We start from the raw sequence: 18,292 nt of genomic DNA, 5'->3' as shown, positions 1-18,292 counted from the left end.
TTTGTTATATTTTTATTTATCAGTACATCAAAACGAGGTTTTATGCTGCTGGCAGCTGAAAGGAACAGTAGCCTACTGATCATAATGAAACATCAGTTACAGATGTTCGATGTCTGCCTTTATTAAAGTTGATTAGAGAAAACAGTAGCTCACAGATATAAATGTTGAGCCAAACATAGCTATCATTTTAACAGCCAGCCTGTGTAGTCGTGGATGTTATTGCTAATGTTTAGTCTTGTAAAACTCAACCAGGCCAGTAGTATTAATCAAACGGTCTTTAGCCCTTAGGTCATATTGAAGATCAATAAGTTCGAGCTGTTAAATGTTATGTTCCGTCTTTTAGATTCCTCCATACTGTACTGTAGCAGTAGGTAAGCAACGAGAAACAGTTACTGAGAATAGGCCTACACACTGCACTCCACTAGATAACTGAGTGGTCGTTTCCCTCTTCTCTACCTATATCAAGCCTATGTCATTTTGACGTATCTTACTCTCCGTTTCGGCGAGCGGTAAACACCGCTCTCCCGCTCCGAAGGTGCGCGCGCGCTCGTTGAGCGCTGTTTGTGTAGGTATGCAGTAGAGCATCGAATACCGATACAACCGAAACATCGGTTAACCGAAAGCGTTCCAGTCGGCAAATTCAAATTTGTGCGCGCCATGTAAAAGTTTCGATAGCGCTGTTTGCGAGATTTAGCGGCAAGAAAAGTCTCAGCTCTGAAAAAAAAAAAGTAGATTTCTTTTCCTAAACTGTAGGGTTACTTTCATGACCATTTTGAACTTGTCAAACTAGGCTAGTCAGTTCTCTGTGTTATTTGTAAGACGTGCGATACAAAATATATACTCTACTTACAGTTCCATGTTTAATGCCAGTATTTCTTTGTTTTATACTGCTCCTATGACCCCGGTACAATTTGTTTTCGTATTGTGGGTCCCTATCACCACGGCATGGCGCATCCTCAGGTTGCGGATCGAGAAGACGGCCTCCAGATATGGAGGGTAGCTGTGAATATATTAAATAAGCAGTCGCGGACAGCCGATGAGGGATGGTCCTCCAGCTTGGGGGTTGGGCGAAGGGCTAGCAACCCATCACCGTAAAAACAGTTTGTTACGAAACCTTCAAATAAGCCTCGGAATGGGACTGATTCTCTGGCACGACCTCAGCAAAGGAATAAGGTTTTGAGATTTGGTATACTTGGAATGTTGCAAAAGAACTAGCTAGTTATAGAATAGACTTTGTGGGAATACAGGAGGTTAGGTTAGATGGGAATGGCATAATACAAATAGGAGATTACTTGTTGTATTATGGGGAAGGAAACGATAATCACCAATTAGGAACAGGTCTCTTTCTTCATAAAAGAATAAAATCAGCAGTAAAAAAGTCGATGTTAGCACTGAACATCATAGTAGGCTACACAAATCCATGCTAAAAGTCGAGTTAATATCTTCATATTATTCAGATTGTGATAGTAGCCTACTGGTTCTTTTAGATAACGTTCAACACACTTTCTGTGCCTCTTGGTATTGTAGTGTCTTTCAGTGCACTGTTTTTGTCACGTTTATGTTTGTTTTTCACTTTTATGTAATGTTGTCTATATTGACAGTGAAAATATTAGTTTAAATATCCTCAAATATGTCCTGCAATATTACACACCTGAGCGTCTTACCTAAGGCATTTTACCTCTGCAATGAACCACAATGATGTAGTTATTTAAATAATACGACTAGTAAGAGCAGTGATCGATAAGACTACTCACTATGACTGCGTCCCGGTTTTGACGTTCTAGAGGAATAAATTGTGTAATCAAGATGTATAATAAATTAAATAATCTACATTTCAGGGAATTTCTAGAAAAGTACATAGAAAGTTATTGAGTTTTCAGTGATAAGCGACATAATATGCAATATCCTAATCAAATACGAAAAGATATCTGACAATAGGAATATCTTGTACTACATCATGCACCAATAACGTCATATACACGACATCCAAAGATATCTGACCCCACTAATCGATAGTGATCGATAACTTGTTGATGTAAGTGTAGCTTTTTTAGTCATTACTTCTATGAATAGATGGCGATGATAATAGTCGTATATAAATATACGCGCATTAAGAATTCAATTTTTCATACCATATTACTCATTGTAAAACAGTTGAAAACTGCTCATATTCTCAATTATGAGAATAACTTATGCTTAATCTACATAATAATTTTCTCTGACATCCTTTTAGTGGCCCCAATAATGGTGCCACCTATTGACAACTAGCGGAACTCTTTCAAAGTTTGTCATTTTTTTCAATATTTGGTTCTGACTAATCCCGTGGTTGGAAAATTCGCTTACACGATCACAAAATCGTAGATCAGATATCTTTGAACGCCAGTTATTCAAAGAATTTCTTGCAATATAAAATCATTTCAAGTGACATCCGCATATGTTCAATTTCCGTAACTTACGAATGCACGTTATTATTCACTGCAAATGTCACGACGAAAATGAACATCACGGCTCAAGAAAGTGTTTACTAGTATAGCTTCAGAATTTCGAGAGTTGACTGTACTCCACGAAGACGCAGCGACGACCTGTTTGTTTATATCCTTATCCGTTGCATTACCTGTGTTCAGCGTACTATATACCCAATGTGTCCTTAACTTCAGTCTTTAGGTAGCTGGAATACGATGTTTATTCGTAACATACTCTGCATTTTGTTCATATGACAGTAAACAGTATGTATATATACTTAGTTTTAAGGATTTAGCATAGATAAAAAAGTGTTGGGGTGTTTCAGGAAGTCAAATAAGTTCTACACATCTTCATTATTCGATCTTCTTTTTAAATATTTTGATTAATGGTCTTAAATACAAAGTCGAATTTGTCTTTTAAATTATGTAGGAGATCATATCGCAAGATATTATTCTGTTCTGCCATTATGGACTATAATAGTGAAATTACCAGAAGGTACGTACATTGTTTTAGAATGTTTATTTTACTCACTGTTGGCAACACTGACTTATCTGCATCATCTATTCGTACAAGTGATAAATAATGAAGCCACAATTACACGAACAAATTACCAATCACTATTGATTAGTAGGGATCAGGTATCTTTGAATGTCTAAACAGACTGTGTAAAATATGAGGCGATACGTAAGTTGGTGACAGAATCATAATTGCAATACAAAGTTATATAAAGACAGTCTACTCAAAAAATTGGACATTTGTGGCAAAGGAAATTAGAGTTACAAAGTCACAGGGCCACAGTCAAAGCAAGTCCCTCACATTATTTAAGATACATTTACAAAATGCGTTCTCAAATTGGATGAGGAATTGTCCCCAAACCAGCGAGCCGTAAATTTTATGAATTGGGCTAGGATTTTGATGAAATTGCATCTTTTTTCTAGTAAGCCAGAAACATAGCAGCTTTAGTATTTATATGTTATGTGATAAACTGAGTGTTTTAAGACATATTTGTTAGGGCATTTTTTTTGCATTTTTTGCCTGTTTCAAATTATAGGAGCATCTTTTGTGTTATTCGGATATTTTTTAGGCATTTCCATTTAATTTTGGCTACAAATCCCCATTATTAATATCAAATAATGTTCATTTCCTTTGATATTTTGTCTATATATCTTGTCCATTAATACCCTTTATTTTTTACTTTGTTATTTAATGACGCTGTATCAACTACGAGGTTATTTAGCGTCGATGGAGTTTGTGATCGTGATATATTTGACGAGATGAGGCCGAGGATTCGCCATAGATTACCTGACATTTGCCTTACGGTTGGGAAAACCCTTGTAAAAACCCAGCCAGATAATCAGACCAAGCGGGAATCGAACCCGCGCCCGAGCGCAACTCCGGATCGGCAGGTAAGCGCCTTAACCGACCGAGCTACGCCGATGGCTAATACTCATTGTTTTGTATAATATTTTAAACGTTTTTCTACACATATATTTGCCCTTTTAACGTAGTATACCTCACGTAATGGGATCAGTCCAACCATCCCTTCAATATAGACTCCTCTATACTTGCTAATTCCGTATAAGAGTGGCTTTATGATGGGCTACATGGAAACTACATCAAGTAAAATAATTAATTAAATGTAGGCCTACCACTTAGAAAAAATTATGTAAAATTAAATAAACTTAAATGTTGGTACTAGAATTTAATTTAATTAGGCCTACTAGTCTAAATATTAAGTAGCACAAAACCCCTTTTCCTACTAAGCCAATTTTAGAATGTAAGATCAATTTTTAGGGCATTTTTGAAAGATTTTTAGGTCATAAATGCATTGTTTTTAGAACATTTTTTAATGATTTATAATTTTAATTGAGAGATGTTGACGGTATGATAAAGCCGAACTCGAACCGCCTATATGACAGGTTGAATCTGACCACTTAGCCACATTAAGGGATGCTGAGAGACTTATGTTGAGAAAATAGTCACAATGGACACAGAGGATGACATGTTTCTAGGCACAATACAAACTGTCCGTCTCCTAACTTTCACTGATTTCCATTAATGGATGTTTCTCCAAGAACTGACATCGCCGCAACCCAACCAACGTCATCTCTCGTATAATACTTTGCGCACTTTACGGCAGCATTATGCAACCCGCGAAACTGCGTCTGATGTGGCTTATGTAACGTATTAACTGTTTTGTATTGCGTAATGTAATTTGCATTCGAATGAAGCTGCCTTGATATTGAAGCATCATTAAACGCGAAAGAGAAGAGACAATAGACAAAACCGATGTAAACCTCTTAGGAAACAAAAGACGCCTTCCCGGCCTACCTTCCTGCTCCACAGACTTGAGATGGTCACCGTACCACCTTCACGGGATTTTACGAGCGTTGTTATAATGCAGGGGCGTGTGGCCAATGCCATAAAATTCCTATCATTCATGGCTTCGTATTTCTGCCCTACGTTTCAGGAACAATCGTACAACATCCAATGCAATGAAAATTTATATCTATCGTAAAATATTAAGTATCGTCTTCCTCTTATAACGCTACTTAGTCACAAATGATGGAGTTAAAGAGGGAGCTAAAATCGCATAGAATTGTATGGTTCCTATAACAATAACATTTATAATTTAAAAGAGATTTTCAAAAGTGAAAACATTAAATTCGTTTCAAAATAAAAAGACTGATTTCTTTCTAAATAGCAGCAGCAGCACTAGCAGTAGCAATAGTAGTAGCAGAAGGAACAGAAGTAGCAGTAGGAGTAGCAGTAGTAGTAATAGATTAGGAGTAGTAGTAGTAGTAGTACCAGTAGAGTACTAATAGCAGTAGTAGTAGTAGCAGTAGTAGTAATAGAGTAGTAGTATGATAGTGGCAGTAGTAGCAGTAGTAGTAGTGGTAGTAGCAGTATTACTCGTAGTAGTAATAGGGCAGTAGTAATAGAGTAGTAATAGCAGCAATAGTAGCAGTAGCAGCAGTAGTAGTAGGAGGAGTAGTAGTAGTAACAGAGTAGTACTAGCAGTAGTAGTAGTAGGAGGAGTAGTAGTAATAGAGTAGTAGTAGCAGTAGTAGTAGGAGTAGTAGTAATAGTGTAGTAGTAGTAGTAATAGAGTAGTAGTAGCAGTAGTAGTAGGAGGAGTAGTAGTAATAGTGTAGTAGTAGCAGTAGTAGTAGTAGGAGTAGTAGTAGTAATGGAGTAGTAGTAGCAGTAGTAGTAGGAGGAGTAGCAGTAATAGTGTAGTAGTAGCAGTAGTAGTAGTAGGAGGAGTAGTAGTAATAGAGTAGTAGAAGGAGTAGTAGTAATATTGTAGTAGTAGCAGTAGGAGGAGTAGTAGTAATAGAGTAGTAGTAGCAGTAGTAGTAGGAGGAGTAGTAGTAATAGAGTAGTAGTAGCAGTAGTAGTAGTAGGAGGAGTAGTAGTAGTAATAGTGTAGTAGTAGCAGTAGTAGTAGGAGGAGTAGTAGTAATAGAGTAGTAGAAGGAGTAGTAGTAATAGTGTAGTAGTAGCAGTAGTAGTAGGAGGAGTAGTAGTAATAGAGTAGTAGTAGCAGTAGTAGTAGTAGGAGGAGTAGTAGTAGTAATAGTGTAGTAGTAGCAGTAGTAGTAGGAGGAGTAGTAGTAATAGTGTAGTAGTAGCAGTAGGAGGAGTAGTAGTAATAGAGTAGTAGTAGCAGTAGTAGTAGGAGGAGTAGTAGTAATAGAGTAGTAGAAGGAGTAGTAGTAATAGTGTAGTAGTAGCAGTAGGAGGAGTAGTAGTAATAGAGTAGTAGTAGCAGTAGTAGTAGGAGGAGTAGTAGTAATAGAGTAGTAGTAGCAGTAGTAGTAGTAGGAGGAGGAGTAGTAGTAATAGTGTAGTAGTAGCAGTAGTAGTAGGAGGAGTATTAGTAATAGAGTAGTAGTAGCAGTAGTAGTAGGAGGAGTAGTAGTAATAGTGTAGTAGTAGCAGTAGGAGGAGTAGTAGTAATAGAGTAGTAGTAGCAGTAGTAGTAGGAGGAGTAGTAGTAATAGTGTAGTAGTAGCAGTAGTGGTAGTAGGAGGAGTAGTAGTAATAGAGTAGTAGTAACAGTAGTAGGAGGAGGAGTAGTAGTAATAGTGTAGTAGTAGCAGTAGTAGGAGGAGTAGTAGTAATAGTGTAGTAGTAGTAGTAATAGAGTAGTAGTAGCAGTAGTAGTAGGAGGAGTAGTAGTAATAGTGTAGTAGTAGTAATAGTGTAGTAGTAGCAGTAGTAGTAGTAGGAGGAGTAGTAGTAGTAATAGTGTAGTAGTAGCAGTAGTAGTAGGAGGAGTAGTAGTAATAGAGTAGTAGTAGCAGTAGTAGTAGGAGGAGTAGTAGTAATAGTGTAGTAGTAGCAGTAGTAGTAGTAGGAGGAGTAGTAGTAGTAATAGTGTAGTAGTAGCAGTAGTAGTAGGAGGAGTAGTAGTAATAGAGTAGTAGTAGGAGGAGTAGTAGTAATAGTGTAGTAGTAGCAGTAGTAGTAGGAGGAGTAGTAGTAATAGTGTAGTAGTAGTAGTAATAGTATTAGTAGTAATAGAGTAGTAGTAGTAATAGTATTAGTAGTAATAGAGTAGTAGTAGCAGTAGTAGTAGGAGTAGTAGTAGTAATAGTGTAGTAGTAGCAGTAGTAGTAGGAGGAGTAGTAGTAATAGTGTAGTAGTAATAGTAGTAGCAGTAGTAATAGTAGTAGTATTATAGTAGCAGTAGTAATACTAGTAGTAGTAATTCTAGTAGTAGTAATAGTAATAGTAGTAATAGAGTAGTAGTAGCAGTAGTAGTAGGAGGAGTAGTAGTAATAGTGTAGTAGTAGTAGTAGTAGTAGTAGTAATAGTAGTAGTATTATAGTAGTAGTAGTAATAGAGTAGTAGTAGTAGCTGTAGAGTACTTGTAGCAGTAGCAGTAGTAGTAGCAGCAGTAGCAGTAGTAGTAGTACTAGAGCAGTAGTAGTAGGAGTAACAGTAGCAGTAGTAGTAGTACTAGAGCAGTAGTAGTACTAGTAGTAGTAGTAGTAGTAGTAGTAGTAGTAGTAGTAGTAGTAGGAGCAGCAGTATCAGCAGCAGCAGGCGTAGGAGTAGTAGTAGTAGTAGTAATAGTAGCAGGCCTATTTATACTACCTAGTACAGTTGGAACGGCCTGTATTATAAATTTATACGTAACGTTTTTAGTTTAAGTTGAAGGTAAAAAATATCTGCATACAGTTTGTTGATCCCAGCTTGACAGAAGATCAAAGTGATGGCCATACTAAATAGAAAAAAGGATATCATTTAGTGTTTTCGAAGGAACAACAAATTCTAGGAATAAACTATGACAACTGATAAACTCAGCGGTGACTGAGTAGTCAGACCTTCAATCTGTCAGCAGACGGTCAGGGTTGGAATCCCTGTTACGCAAGCGATTTTTCAATGAAAAATCAATACTGACAATTGTAGCGGACAAGGTCGCAGTTGGGGTTTTGCTTGTGGTTCTCCCGTTTCGCAGGCTTGCGACTTAGGGAGGAGCTAGCTTAAAGACAAGTGGAGTTGCCTGCTCGAAATCTGGATACGCAGCGAAACTTAGTGTAGTCAGGCGGTGTGGATTTAGGAATGCGCCACATTTGGGGGTTAGCGCAATAGATCTTGAAAGGTCGCAGTGCTATCCTCACAAATTTCCATTACCATTCCATGACAGCCGATGATAGTGCTATAAGGTCGACCCTGAAACGAAGCTGCAGGATGCAGAGTGGATGTAGTGACAGTTACTACAATCTGAGGAGCTGTGTTTTTAGATACTGTCGAAAATTACTGCCTAGATCACGAAAATTCCTAAGGGGAGAGGATGGTATTTTTTTTTAACTTTTTTCATATTTGATGTAAAATATTATTTTTTATGTAGAGAGCTCACAGCTGTAGGAACGGAACCAAAAATAAATATTTTGAAAAAAATAATTATTTGGGAGCCCAGATTTGAAAAAAATATATATACCCAATGCAAGATTTTACTGAAACCGATATATCTAAACCATTCTTAAAGGTAGATTCATCCAGTTTTTTGCAATGAACTTGCAAAGGCATGTTCTACAAACTGTCTGCAACAGAATTTTGATATTTGTTCCTACATTTGCAAAATAAACAATTAAAATTTAATAACATTTTTCTGATTTCCTTTCTTGCAAACAAAAGGACGTAGTTTTAAAATTAAATCAATTAACACAATTCTGTTACAGAGAAAAGTTTCCTAATAGTCTACAGAATGTGTGTTCTAAATTTCATGCATGTATCTTTAATAGTTCAGAAATTATATCCATTTTTTGTCTGGCAATGTAGCAAAAAAATGAAGTTACCGTAAAAGGATAAAAGGGGGCCAGTGATTTAAAAATCCATAGCGCAGGAAGTTTAAAAATGGCATGGGTGGCACTACATGGGAATAGAACCTGGTTATGCTGTGTGTCGTGTGGAGGGTAAACGGCTGTTAAATTTAAACTATGTTTTATTTAACGACGCTCGCAACTGCCGAAGTTATATCAGCGTCGTCTGTATGCCGGAAGTTTGTCCCGCAGGAACCATTCCAGGGAAAAGTAAGGCAGAATTTGCTACAACATAAATGACATGGATTTTTTTTATATATAAATTTAGCTTGTGAATGAATTTTCTGTACTGGAATATAGCCCTAAATCAATTTCCTCACTCTGTGAATTGAAATTGCTTAACATTTGTATTAATAGTGAGTTCATATGAAGTATGTTTTCCGATCGGGGTATATCAAATAACATATTTCTTTAGATCTAACTGGAGGAATATAAAATGGAATCAGTTTGAGTATTTCAGTGGAATTAATATTATTTGTTAATATTTTTCGTAGAAATATAATCGAGTAAGTGATTCATCTATCATTTAGCGTATGCAATCTAAAAATTGGTTACAGTAATCTGGTTGGGATCTGGAATGGATAAGGCATTTTGAATGTTTTATAATATAGAACGTAACGAATTTATTCCATATCAACTCAATTATGGATGAACGTTGTTCTTGCAGCGATGCGGCAGGCGAGAAAAAGGTAACTTATGAATTATGTCGAATTGTTTTCATTAATAACAAACATTCATGAAGTACGAGAATGAGTTGCGGAAGCGATAGAAATCGATACGTTCGATAAATAACCGAAAGAAGAGGTATGCTGAAATAAGAGATGAGATGAATAGTCTAATTCAATTTTATAAAGGAGCCTTTGTTTTAAATTTAAGAGTTGCATGTCAGCCGGTTGAAAAAATAAATCAGTTTATTTTTATCATTATTACCTCTCATTTTACATTCCTTAATGTTCGTATTTCGTAAAACTCCGTCTTATTTTCTAACTAAAGATTACCAGAAACTTACTCACACGGTTTAAGGTGTTTAGTTAGTCAGTTTGCTCATTATAGAATAGTGTTTTATATATCCAGTAGGTCTATGTCATATATCTCGAAAACTGTTTGCCGGGAACTGGTCCTTTTCATACACATGCACACACATAGACTACTACAGTTCTATAAAATTGGTTATATGTGCATTGTTTATGTAGGTGACTGTCCATCTGAGTCCACTAGGATAATCGGGAATATAATATGTTTACTCTTATGTCTCATCCATTCCAGCTGCAGTTTGCTTGCGACGAAGATAACAACCAACTTTGCAGCTATGAGTAACTCGCTCTGGAGTTCTGATTAACAAAATCCGTCTGCTGAAATCGATGGCGTCCATTATACCGAAGATGCTGAGAATAGAGATATCTGTAGGAGAAAAATTTCTTTTGGGTGAAGGGTAACTGCTGTATTGTAGAATAATAATAATAATAATAATAATAATAATAATAATAATAATAATAATAATAACAATAATAATAATAAGAAGAAAAGAAGAAGAAGAAGAAAAGAAGAAGAAGAAGAAAAGAAGAATAAATAAATAAAGAAACGAAACTCAACAAATAAATATTAAATAGATACTCTGCACTGATGATATGAATTAATGCACTGAAAAGTGGGAGAGAAAGTCTGCGAGCCTCACCGATTAAATAGCCTTTATACAAGATCTCTCAACATTTATAAGTGGCAGAGCACCAAGTGCTATCCTCTTTTCTTGTTTACATTGTTTCCCTTCTCAAGTAGAAGAAGCTGATGTTCTTAACAACCACTTGACCTTTCCATGTTTACACGGACAGATGCTACACCAGACCTGGCACAGGACAATGGACGCCTGGTTCGACATTGTGACGTCATTGTCTGTGTCAAAGCACCATGTCATAATGCTGCCATTAACAATGATCAATTACCCAGTATCTGTTCTCTATCTTGCATTGTTCTGCTTTATCTGACCTCGTTTCCGGTAGAGGGAGACACAGCCTTCTTCCTCGGAGAAACGCCACACTAACGCGTCTGGCATAATTATTCATACATCGCCATCGATTGGGTTGATGACACAAAGGAGACAACATCGATAATGTCGTTCTATATCTGAACAAGCTTCCCACGTTAACAATCTATCAGCACTGCATGCGAATCAATGAATCCACTCGTCTGTGGGAATGTCAGCTGATACTACTTCTTTCGATTTTCTTCCGCACTGAGAGTGTATATACTGTTCTCCAACCAGGAGATCAACCGTGAAAGGAATGTGCTTACTATTGCCTCATCTATTGGAACGAAGTAGATAAATAATATTACCGTTATAACGCCAGTTTAAAAACCATGTGCTCTCCTGCATATGTTATTTCCTGTATGAAGAGATTAAAAGACCAGGAGATTAACTGTGATCTAATTTTGTAACTAGGGTAGTATCAATATGTCTGTATCAATGTTATGGTTTGTGCTGTGAGAGCTAGCCAATAGAGATAAGAGTACCCACTTGTGTGACCTTATGACATCTTATGACATCAACATTCATTCACAGCATTACCCTCTTTCGTCTCATCCGGCAGAGACTTTCTCGTGGTTGGAGCACAGTACACATACATATATAGGAGGTGGAAGTGATATAATTCCCCAGATTGAAGGGGCAGCAGAATATATTCAAATAATTTAAAAAAAACTATTATGCATTTTGTAATTAAGTGCTTGGTTAATTAGACAATTAGTCTCAAAATCTGCGTAGTTTGACAACAGTGCATTGTCGGCTTATCTATGAATACACGCACGCACTACAGTATAGTCTGTGCATTTCGAATTGTCGGATCAAGGCTATTTCATCTCCTCCACACTGTACCCCTTCTCCTAAGCTCTGGCTGGTCCCCTTCCCCTATAATATACCGCGCCACTGGTCCTGCTGACTTTTCTTGAGGAGAACGGTCCAGGAGTGGGGGTAAGCACGGATGGCAAATGCAGTCCATTGCTTGACCTTGAGCCGTCAGTACGAAATGCACAAGACTATACAGGTCTGAATGGGGTGACCAGATACACATCTACAAAAAACAGGACACAAAGCTTCAAAAAGGGCATTGTTCGAAAGAAAAAAAAAAAAAGAGAACAAGAAATATTAAGTATTTACATTTATTTATTCTTTTACTTGGTTATTTAACAATGCTATATCAATGCCAGCTTATTTAGCGTCGATGGAATTGGTGAAAGCGAGATCATATTTGGCGAGATGAGGCAGAGGATTCGCCATAGATTACCTGGCATTTGCCTTGCGGTTGGTGAAAGCCTCGGAAAAAACCCAGCCAAATAAACAACTCAAACGGGGATCGAACACCCGCCCAAGCGCATCTCCGAATCGAAGCCTTAGCCGACTGAGTTACGCCAGTGGCTACTTAGATTTAGGCTTAGACTTATATTATAATTTAAATTACGTCAATATCTATTTAATTAAAAATGTTTACACTACAGATTTAGGCTTATATCATATTTAAAAAAAAGTATGTTAATATCTATTATTACAAAATAATTTATCATAAAACTTAAAAATAATGATTTTACAGTTAGCTAAGTACGAAAGTCAAGGGAACTACAATTATTAAAGACAAGAAAGTGTATATTTCGTCGATGCTGCTGCGATCTACAGGCAAATTATCTGAAAAAGGCGCCAAATCAGATAATTTCAAAATATCAGGCATACAAGTTACGAAAAGGAGGGCATTTCTTGATTTTTTAAAATCCGCCCGGATCCCGGACAAAGACTGAAAAGGACAAAAGAGGACGTCTGGTCACCCTAGGTCTGAATAGCAGCGATCCATCCCTTACACTGCAGTAGGGTTGCTGGACTTTATAATGGCTGGAAATCACAATACGTGTTACATTTTGTATTTAATTTACAAGAAAACCCTCCATTTTACTTGAAAAATTCAAAGGAACAAATCATACCGAATCAGTTTCTCTAATCATAATAGTAAAAATTACAATGGAACGGATAGTACATATCTAGTAAAACAACGTTAACATTTAGTGGAAATTAATTTTTTTCTGTCAAAATTATTAATTAGGGATTAATATAGTGTTAAAATTTTTTTGTTGTACTCCATCCAAGGAATAAGCCGTTAAAATCTGGGCAGTTATATTAGATTATATTTCTTATATTTTTGTACATATATACAACGATGACTATTCTGTCGATCTCTCTCATGAAGATTTCTATCTCTCATTCCTGATATTATACCTTACTTTCAATTATTTCATGGTCTTCCTTTCTTCTTCATTATGTAGGGTAGTCCAATCTAGCATTTTTATTTTTGACCATATGAGTTGTATAATTCTGGATTTGAACATTTCTTCACTAAAAGTAACCAATTTTTGATGAAGTTTTACTGTAGAATTATATAGATGTCGACCATAAGTTTTTTAATATGTAGTAAACCAACAGATGTGAAGCATTTAGTTTCGATTCATGTAGTACAACTACAAATTTCAATCAAATTTTATGATAGCATTTAGGCCTATAAATTTGGTCATTACTAAAATCATTAAATTCGGCATGTTCAAAGCAATAGGTAGCGCAGAATCACTGCTGAATGCAGTCCGCAATACATCAGTCTACGTTTGAGGGGTGGGGATGGAGAGGTAGCTGATACAAATCACAAAGTGTGGCAGTGGTGGATTACTTCATTTAGCTGTTATGAATGTCCGTTTATTTATCGAAATACTAGCATAAATAATATAGGCTATATTTACACAAAATTATTCCATGAAATATTTTCCTACAGTTACTTATTTTTAATATAACACAATCAACATTTTTTTCGAAAATGGATAGCATCTTACTCTCTTCAATGAGCCAGTGTAGGCCTATAATGCTTCCTATACAGCATTTGATGAACTGTCGTAAACTAATTTATTAATTACGTTTTCCGATATAAAGTCAAGCAATAATTCACTGTAAAGAACTTAGTTTATGTATTATGAAATAGTAAGTAATAAATATTATTATGTTTAACCATTATTGTTCCATAATCTCTTCAACGACTCGAGCAAAAAAGTAAGTAAGTAATAATCTATACTAATAATAAATCTGTAGCCGAAATTGTTCTGGTAATTTTCGATTTTCCAAAAATAATTGGTCCTAACATATATAATTAACCACCCTGAAACCGAAAATCGCTTTTTTGAAATTTTTGTTTGTATGTCTGTCTGTATGTTTGTTACCTTTTCAAGCGATAATGGCTGAACGGAGTTCGATGAAAATTGGAATATAAATTAAGTTCGTTGTAACTTAGATTTTAGACTATAAGGCATTCAAAATACATTATTTAAAAGGGGGTTATAAGGGGGCCTGAATTAAATAAATCGAAATATCTCGCTTATTATTGATTTTCATGAAAAATGTTACATAACAAAAGTTTCTTTAAAAATAATTTGCGATAAGTTTTATTCCTTGAAAAAATTTGATAGTACTGATATTTAATGAGATAAATGAGTTTTAAAATTAAAATAACTGGCATCTAAGGCCGTGTAATGAATTAAAAAACAAATGACTTCGTCTATAAGGGGCCTTGGACAGGAACAATGGAAAGCTATGAAAGATAGCCACATAGAATGTTTCTGTGTTTGTATGAAGTAATATCGGAAGCTAAATTAACCGATTTGTATAATTAATTATTATTTCACCATTGGAAAGTGTAGTTTCTCTAGATTGACATAATGCTATAATGTTATTACAGTAACTTCTGATATAATATAATATAATATAATATAATATAATATAATATAATATAATATAATATAATATAATATAATATAATATAATATAATATAATATAATATAATATAATATGTAATAATATATAATATAATTTAAGTTATTTGAAGGATTCAGAACCATAGTGGGCCAAGCGCCATTTACTGAATGCGTAGAAAACAAGGGTTAAAATTAAGTTATTACCATAATTCAATGGAAACCTATAACAAGTAAAATAAAATATACACATTAAATCTAAATGATGCCAATCTTCATTAAACTATGGTTGCATGTAATAACAATTAAGAAACATGTTAAAGGAATTGTCATTGCACCAAATGAGTGATCTCTGGACCAAAATGATCGCATTTTAATTATTTGGATGCAATTTAAATTAAGTAACATATTAAACGATTTATCCTTCTATCAAACACGAATGTTCCCTGGATCAAACGTCCTATTTTAATTATGTAATTACTTTATATTTATTTCCAACGGGTGGAGCGGAGCGCACGGGTACGGCTAGTAATAATAATAATAATAATAATAATAATAATAATAATAATAATAATAATAATAATAATAATAATAATAATAATAGATATTCCACATCAGTTAACTAGGCCTATATAACATTCTAAATATTATAAAGAATATAATATAATAATAATAATAATAATAATAATAATAATAATAATAATGTAAGTACAGCCTTTAAATCAAAATCTTGGGAGTGACACGTAGTATAATTGCGTTTTATATTGGTTTTTAAAAGTTACTCAAAACCTTGTGACAAATGAGGCTTCAATATTTCTTTCATACTCACAAACAAAAATTTCTCCTCCCATTGCCAACGGAAGTTTCGTTTCTTCCCAATCGACAGAGAATAACACAACTTCGACACAGACATTGTAAAGGTACAAGCGCCACTGATACCATCATCCCCCTCTCATACAGGAGGTCGTGAAAATGGTTGAGGGAGAGAGAAAACATAACGTCTTACAGTTGTCAATGCTCTCAACTCACGTTTACATCACAACTCACTAAATGGACATGCGTCGACTAGAGGAATAAGAGTAGTTTTTGTAATGCCTCCCCATCCACTTTTATACCGCTGGGATAACAGATTCAACTGTAGCCAAATAAACCAAACTAAGTAGGTAAGTAACGGCGAAGATTGACATGTGTGTCAATTGTTTTGCGGATTCTGTTACATACAATGATGATATGTCTATCCCAGATCTCTAAGCTTCCCAACTGTCCTGTATTTTCCGGGACAGTCCCGATTTCGACCATTGCGTCCCGCGTCCAGAAATAATTTGCACACGCATCAAAATGTCCCGATTTCATGGCATATTAGACATTTACAGCTGATTTTCGTTTCTATCATATTGTTTGATTTAGTCTGGATTGGAAGATAATTCCGAACAGTCTCGTACAGACATGTTTCCAATACTTACTTACTTACTTGCTTGCTTTTAAGGAACCCGCAGGTTCATTGCCGCCCTCATATAAGCCCGCCATCGGTCCCTATCCTGAGCAAGATTAATCCAGTCTCTATCATCACATCCCACCTCCCTCAAATCCATTTTAACATTATCTTCCATCTGCGTCTCGGCCTATCCAAAGATCTTTTTCTCTCCGGTCTCCCAACTAACACTCTATATGCATTTCTGGAGAAATGTTTTCAATATGTGACGAAATGGAGAATTGACTCTAGTACGCATGTTCAAGGCAGTAATTTAATAATTCTCGTTGATGTGTCAACAGAGTGATGGGTGCAATGATCATACCTAAATTTAGGGCAGTTTTGATCACAGCCTACAAGATACTTCATGAATCATCTGTTTTTTGTGCTCATCTTATGCACTTTGACTTTAGTTTGACGCCATTCAGTAATATGTCCACTTTGTTTCACTTCATGCATCATTCATTGTTTTGGGCGGAAAAGTGGAAAAAAAAGGAAAAATTTATACGACCACTTCTACGATAGATATACCTCGTAGATACCAAGGAGGACAACAACAAAGACTTGTAAAATACCGTAGCCTCTCAAGCGTGGTAAGATCTGATAGCTCTGGTGATAAATCACGTAAACATCTCTGTGTTTTCCGAGGAGAGTGGCTGAAATATTTTGTGTACGTAGATTAAATTAATTCGGGTTACGTTAAGTGATGCTAGTTTATATCACGTTAGTAATTGCATCAATATGATGGGTTCCTAGTTTCCAAAGCGTTAAAATTTCTTTTATATGGAATTTATATTGTCTTTCAACTTGTTTTGTGGTGATTTTGGTATTTTTTTTACATATGAATCGAGGTGGTTCTATTAATAGGTGGAAATAATTAGTGCAATAAAATTGCAAGTAATGTTTGCGTCCCTAATTTTTACTTATTAAAGTTGGCAAGCCTACATATCCCATTTCAAGTAATAATTCCCAGGTATTCCGCACACACAGATTTTTTTCAGACAACGGCATGTAAATAGGGAAATGATTTTAATTATTGCAATTCAGAAGTTGTTAAGTAAAAAGGCACAGAAGTAGTTGTAGTTTATTTATTTATTTATTTATTTATTTATTTATTTATTTATTTATTTATTTATTTATTATTTTTCTAATAATCGTAACATAAAATATAAAATATACAGAGAAACTTTAGCTCGCCCCTGAAAGAGTAGAACTCGTGCTCAGGGGCATTTAGAGATAGTACTAAATTAGCATCAAGCCATTATTAATCAAATTTACGCATGTATTAGCATATTTGTAAGCATCTTTCCAAGTTAAACCAGTGAAAATCACCATCGTACCATCAGCGTAAGAATAGGAGTCATTATGTACTTTCGAATTGATGTTTAATAATGAAACGGGCATATAAAAATAAAATGGGGCCATAAATTGTTTACTAAGGCACACCTATATCTAATATTTAAATATTAACTAAGGTAACAACAATAATAATAATAATAATAATAATAATAATAATAATAATAATAATAATGAAATAATAATCATCATTATCATCACCATCATCATCAGACTGCGAAACTACATATAATTGCATGCTTTTACTGATTTGACATATTAAAAAATTGAAAATGTATCTTTGTCGATCACGGTTTTTAGGTTTGAATGAAGCCAAATTTATTTTGGATAAATGCATATTTCCAAGGTTTTTCCCTTCAAAAGCATACATATTTTATTTTGCATATTTATATGTCTTGTATTAACAACTTGTCTTGTTTTTTCTGGTTTATTATGTAATTTCACAATTTTCTCTGTAATAAAAATAACAATAATTTCCAAGAAATATATAATCCATATTGAGGTCATGCAATTGCTTGCGCAGGGTGCGAATTAACGGGAAGGATGGGTGGGATTTCCCCCGTTGGACAGTTATCCACTCTCATAAATTCATATTAACAACCCTCCCAGGGATAATTTCTATCCCCCAACAAAATATGTAATTGTGTTAATACGAGTATACTTTATCAAGTATAAACAAATTAAAGAAAATAATATTGATGTATTATCATCACCGGGAAGCTGATAACAATTAATAACTTAGGAATTACACATCTTATCTTAAGCCTGCTCATGGATATAATTATTTTTATGAACAAGATACAAGACAAGCAACTCAGTGCGACCAAGCGTTGAACAGTATCGAATGAGGAAAATAATAATTTTATGTGTGGTATTCTCTGTCTAGGATTCTATTCCCCC

This window comes from Periplaneta americana, chromosome 14 (genome assembly GCF_040183065.1).
Source record: "Periplaneta americana isolate PAMFEO1 chromosome 14, P.americana_PAMFEO1_priV1, whole genome shotgun sequence".
Lineage (NCBI taxonomy): Eukaryota > Metazoa > Arthropoda > Insecta > Blattodea > Blattidae > Periplaneta > Periplaneta americana.
Note: the sequence above shows the minus strand (reverse complement) of the source record.